We start from the raw sequence: 5,835 nt of genomic DNA on the forward strand, positions 1-5,835 counted from the left end.
GGCGGCGAAGGAGAGCTGGGAAGGAAGCCAACGGGGCTGGATGCAGCTGCGGCCGCCCCTCCTCCCGCCGCGGCCAGGGCCCGGCCCCTCCCTCCGCACTAGTTTCCCGGGCAAGTTCGGAGCGGGTGGCCGGCTAAGCGAGCCCTCTTCGGGTTCTTCCTTCTCTTCCTTCGTGTCCCTGCGGCCTCTTAGGCCCTGGGGACACTCTAGGAGGCCGATCTGCAAGGTGGGCACGCCCTAAATCCACGCCGAGTCACCCACGCATTCCTTCTGCCACCCTCTCTTGGATCCGAAGGGGCGAAAGGGAATCTCTGCGCGTCACTCCCCACCCCCTATCCACCTCGGGACCTGGAGGGAGGGGCTGCCCCACCCACCCGGTCCACCCGGATATGGACCCGCCCGGCCTGACAGGCTCACACGCGCACTCCCTCCCTCGGTCTTCCGCACACGATCCTACGCCAGACGCGCCTACACAGTAACCTGGAAATTATCACCGGCGGAGCAAAGTCACAGGGCAGGGAGGCCCTCCGCGTTGTCTGGCGGAGGAGGGGAGTGGCAGGTGATCCTCACAGGTAAGCTCGCCGGGCATTTTCATAAAGCAGGATTATGATAAATGCTTAACAGACACAGGGCTGGGCTGGGGTGAGGCGCGCGAACTCTCAGGTTTCTGCGAGTTCCTCCTTAAATTGAGTGTCCTAGGTCACTGACTGGCCTAACCCTAATCCCCTGCCCTGAATGACACACATAAACCTGGCAAGTCAAAACTTATGCATTGTTATCACACTGCACGTGCACCTAGTAACAGAGGCTGTGAAACCGGGAAAACTGCTCCGGAGGCAAGGGAAATTAACAGATATTTACAAACATTGAAGGATTCTTTGTGTTGGCTGTAACTTCTGCGCCCCTCTTCCTACCTAAAGATACTCTTTCCACCCCACTAATAATTTTTGTGAATATAGATACCCATTGCAATCTGAAGTATCAAAAATTACCTAGAAAATCTTTGAGGAACTCAGACTCTCTCTCTCTCTCACACACACACACACAAAACAAAAGGTGATGATGATAGGTGATCTCTGGCCAAAGGATCTACAAACCCATCAAGCAGATAAATACTTCAACAGTTTTAGAAAATTAGTAAATGGAAGACTCAGCTCTCAAAGGAACAGTTCCCGGAGTCTGACCCCTTTCCAGCTTCACCTCCTTCCAGGAAGATTTCATGGGTGTTTTAGCTCTAGAGATTTTCACGGAGAAGTTTCTGGAGCTGAAGGGAAGTGGTTGTGTCCCTGAGTAAATTACAATTCCAGGCGCCTACATAGTGTTTAAAAAAAAAAAAAAATCTGAAAAAGAGTTTGCCTGGACCAACTTTGAAGCCATTCAAGCTGAATTCTAACCTATGACTTTGATCAAATTACCTCGTTTAGCCTTAGTTTTCTCACTTGCAAAATGGGACAAATGATACTGGCTGTGATAAACTAGGCAAGAATGTTCATCTGTTCAAAATATTTGCTGGCGCTTCCTATGGAAGGAATATCCTTCCTCCACATGGACCTCAGGCTTGACCATGGAATTGCTCTGAGCAATGGAATGTGAACAGAAGTAATGAATGCCCCTTCCAAACATAAGCTTTAAGAGCTGTCATATGGTTCCACCATCTTTCTCTTTTCCTTGTACCAGGAGAGCAGCATGTCCAGAAAAGGACTCTCCTTAAGCTTATGACCCGGCGTGAGAAGGTGTGGAATACAGCAGAGCCTAAGCCAGTTAGTGTTGGCCAAGTAACATGCACAAAATGTTTGTTTGAAGCCATTGAGATTTTAGCATTATTTTTTACCACAGCATAGCTTTGTCTAAGCTAACTTACTGATCATATATGAGTGTTCATTGAGTCCTGCATTGACATATAGACTGAAGGTGGGAAAGTAGGTGCATACTAAACTATAAATATCAGTCATTATGTACCAAAACAACATACCTTTTTGTTGGAGACTGACACCTTAAGCTCCTGCTAAAAAAGGAGAAGTGTCATCATTTTATTTCATATTACCTAACCTATGCCACCATTACTCCACCTTATGCAACCAACCTATGACTGGATAAGCTAACACAACAAATTCTCACCTTGGACTAAAAAATTAGACCCTTGAGATAGACCAGTTCAAGGGGGGAAGGAACTAAGCTAAAAGGAATAGTCAAGGCCAGGATGGGGCAGGGGCAAGCCAGCCATATGGGATCAAAAATGTCCAAGTCAGTAGCGACAGGTGAGTGGAGCAGATATGCTGAAAGTAGAGGCTGTATCATGAAAGAGAGATGAAGCACATGCTATTCCCCCTGCTGGCGACACTATTCCCTGCTCTCTTCACCTGGTTTGTGTTTCTCACCCATGGAGTTATGGATTACAAGTCACTTCTTCCAGAAAGCTTTCCTTGACCTACCCTAGTATAGCAAATAGGGAAAAGGTACCTGCAGAATTATCCTTGGAGAGGAAAAAGTCTTCATGTTTGAAAAACAATTTGAGAAATGCATAATAAATTGGCAAAAAGTATTTGAAATACATATTGTAATGCCCAGCGGGTTCATCTTGCTTGTTACCCAGAAAAGCCAATGAAGGTTTTACAATAGAGGAAGAGTTGAACAGTTGTAGGGCCAGCCAAGCTGGAGGAGAGGAGTGTGTTATTACTCAAATCAATTTCCCTGAAAATTCAGATCCTATTGTTTTGTTGTTTTTTGTTTGTTTGTTTGGTTGGTTTTTTTTTTTTTTTTGAGACTGGAGTCTTACTCTGTCACCCAGACTGGAGTGTAGAGGCACGATCTCAGCTCGCTGCAAGCTCCACCTCCCGGGTTCATGTCATTTCCCTGCCTCAGCCTCCTGAGTAGCTGGGACTACAGGCACCTGCCACCACACCTAGCTAATTTTTTTGTATTTTTAGTAGAGATGGGATTTCACCGTGTTTGCCAGGATGGTCTTGAACTCCTGACCTTGTGATCCGCCCACCTTGGCCTCCCAAAGTGCTGGGATTACAGGCGTGAGCCACCGCGCCAGGCCCACCTAAGGTTTTCTTTTAAGGATAGTTTGGTGGGCAGAGGGCTAAGGAATGGGGAATGCTGATAGGTTGGGTCAGGGATGAAATTATATAGAGTCGAAGTTTGTCTTCTTGCACTGAGTCAGTTCCTGAGTAAGGGCCACAGGACCTGATGAGCCAGACTGGGTGGTGGCAACTGGTCCATCAGAATGCAGGGTATGAAAAATACCTCAAACACAAATCTTAAGTTTTACAATAGTGGTGTTATCTATAGGAGTGATGGAGAGGTTAGAAATCTTGTGACCTCTGGAAGAATGGCAGGTAATCATTCAACTATGCCTTTATCTTAGCAAAGTTCAGACCTCTCTTAATCCTGTTACAAAGGTAGTTTGGTGTTCAAACAAGGAGGGAATAGTTTTGGAAAGGGAATATTAGAATCCTTGCTTTAGGGTTAGACTATGGACTAAATTCCTCCCAAGTTAGCTGTGGCCTATGCCCGGGAGTGAACGAGGACAGCTTACAGGTTAGAAGCAAGATGGAATCAGCTACGTCAGATTTTTTTTACTGTCATAATTTTGCAAAGGCACTGTCAGTGTGATTAAAAATATTGGCTAGGCCGGGCGCAGTGGCTCACACCTGCAATCCCAGCACTTTGGGAGGCCAAGGTGGGCAGATCACTTGAGGTCAGGAGTTCAAGACCAGCCTGGCCAATATGGTAAAATCCTGTCTCTACTAAAACTACAGAAATTAACTGGGCGTGGTCACACATGCCTGTAGTCCCAGCTACTCAGGAGGCTGAGGCAAGAGAATTGCTTGACCCCAGAAGGTAGAAGTTGCAGTAAGCCAAGATCACACCATTGTACTCCAGCCTGGGCAATAGAGCAAGACTCCATCTCAAAAAAAAATTTAAAAAATAAAAAATATTGGCTAAACACAAATGCTCAATATAAGGACCATTTCTTTAATTTACCCAGATTGCATAAATCATTTAGAAAAAATTTTAGGCCAGGCACGGTGGCTCATGCCTGTAATCCCAGCACTTTGGGAGGTCGAGGCGGGCGGATCACAAGGTCAGGAGATCGAGATCATCCTGGTTAACACGGTGAAACCCCATCTCTACTAAAAATAGAAAAATTAGCCAGGCGTGATCATGGGTGCCTGTAGTCCCAGCTACTCGGGAGGCTGAGTCAGGAGAATGGCGTGAACCTGGGAGGCGGAGCTTGCAGTGACCCGAGATCATGCCACTGCACTCCAGCCTGGGCAACAGAGCCAGACTCCGTCTTAAGAAAAAAAAGAAAGAAAAAAGAAACAATTTTAAACGTAAATAGAATGACTATAAATCTAACAGCCATGACAGACCATGTAAAGATTTTGGGAATGAAGATATGCATGATTGGAGAAATAAGATAAACACATTATACCTCTTGAAATAATGGACAGAATCAGTAGTTCCTAGTAGGGAGCTGACTACCCCATCTTCTTCTCCACATGGGCCTGGGGGGCTGGTCTGGAGTTTCCAGTAGTTGCTTCTGAGGCTCCCTCCTCCAGCTAGAAAGCCTTGGGAGGATGTTCATGGACCAGCAAGTAAGTGAGTGGACATTGACTTCATTGGCCAGATGACAGGAATGAAGCTTGTCCACAAGTAGAGAGAAAATTATCACAACCAGATCACTCTTTGATATCAACTTGGTCATATCTGTGTTAGAAACATATGATATGATCTGTTGTACATCCCAAATAATAATAACAATAACAGCTAATGTATATTGAGCACTATGTGCTACACTCTGCTTTAAGAGTGTTACACATAATAACTCATTAAATCCTCACAACAACCACATGAGGAGATCTGTAGTTCTTACTCCCATTTTACAGGCAGAAGAAACTGAATTGAAGAGAGGTTCAGCAACATACTCCAAATTCTGGTGGAGCCAGGATTTGAACTTAGGTACTTTGGTTACTGAGCCTGAGTTCTTAGCCACTGTATTATAACACTTGCTTCGTAATGAATCCAGTTTCATTTCTTCTACTTAATGAAACTGCAGAAAGCACAACTCAGTGCCTGGAATTCCATTCCCTGTTATATTTTTATGCATTTAGGAATTGATCCTCTCATTACCACTCTGAGAGAAGCAGTACAGGTGTTCGGGCCCCTAGCACCCAGCCACAGGGCCTGAACACAATCATACTCAATACATGTTTATTACATGATAAATGAAGCCCAATTTTACTGAGGAAGAAACAGAAACTCACAGAGGAGGAGCTGATGCTGAACCAAGGCCTTCTGACTCCAAGTCCAGTGTTCTTGCTGCCTGAACTTCAGCTGTGATGTGTACATGCAGCCTTCATCCAATGGGAAGAAGAAAATACCAGAATTAAGGTATGGACAGTCCACTATCCAGTGAATAAACAGCTCCATTAAGATTACCCTGAGAGGGCCGGTCGTGGTGGCTCACACCTGTAATCCCAGCACTTTGGGAGGCCAAGGAGGGTGGATCACGAGGTCAGAAGATCAAGACCATCCTGGCTAACACGGTGAAACCCCTTCTCTACTAAAAATACAAAAAATTAGCCAGGCGTGGTGGCGGGCACCTGTAGTCCCAGCTACTCAGAAGGCTGAGGCAGGATGACATGAACCCAGGAGGCAGAGCTTACAGTGAGCCAAGATCTTGCGACTGCACTTCAGCCTGGGCGACAGAGCAAAACTCTATCAAAAAAAAAAAAAAAAATTACCCTGAGAGTTACATCCAAGGAAATCAAATAGCTACAAGGGTTATATGAAGTTTTGTCATATGACTATATATATAAATATTAA

At 45.5% G+C, this 5,835-nt stretch overlaps 1 protein-coding gene across 1 annotated transcript in view; it reads left to right on the top strand.

Annotated features, from left to right (window-relative positions):
* Positions 1-437: 437 nt before the first annotated feature.
* ZNF860 (zinc finger protein 860) overlaps positions 438-5,835 on the top strand; it is a 10,351-nt gene continuing 4,953 nt past the window's right edge. Inside the window, exon 1 of the mRNA XM_011961536.1 lies at positions 438-572. The gene's annotated coding sequence lies outside the window, so the exon portion shown is untranslated. The remainder of the gene's footprint in view (positions 573-5,835) is intronic.

The sequence above is a fragment of the Colobus angolensis genome, unplaced genomic scaffold (genome assembly GCF_000951035.1).
Source record: "Colobus angolensis palliatus isolate OR3802 unplaced genomic scaffold, Cang.pa_1.0 Scaffold56, whole genome shotgun sequence".
NCBI lineage: Eukaryota > Metazoa > Chordata > Mammalia > Primates > Cercopithecidae > Colobus > Colobus angolensis.